We start from the raw sequence: 372 nt of genomic DNA, 5'->3' as shown, positions 1-372 counted from the left end.
TTATATCTGTGGCCTCTGTGGTTTTTGCTCTATTTCTTTTTTTTTTCCTTTTTCTTTTCTTTTTTTTTTTAAAAAAAAACTTTAAATAAAGTTTTATTTTCTGATATACATAAAACTATTTTCATGCAAAGCAGCAGTCATGGAGACATCCAGACTTTCCAGGTTCCTTCTTTCCATGTATGCTTGAAGAAATGATCCATGGTGATTGGACTCTGATTGAGGTGCTTCGGCTTGTTCTCTTCCTGCCTCTTCAAACTGGATCCTACATGATTTTGAACACAGTCAGTCCATGGGCCAGTCTGCGCTTCCTCCAGAAGAGCCTTGGTATTCGTGTGTCCAGTGCCTTTCCTGCTTGTTCTCCCTTTTAATTCC

This window comes from Buceros rhinoceros, unplaced genomic scaffold, assembly GCF_000710305.1.
Source record: "Buceros rhinoceros silvestris isolate BGI_N320 unplaced genomic scaffold, ASM71030v1 scaffold18030, whole genome shotgun sequence".
Classification (NCBI taxonomy): Eukaryota; Metazoa; Chordata; class Aves; order Bucerotiformes; family Bucerotidae; genus Buceros; species Buceros rhinoceros.
This window is presented reverse-complemented; position numbering follows the sequence as displayed.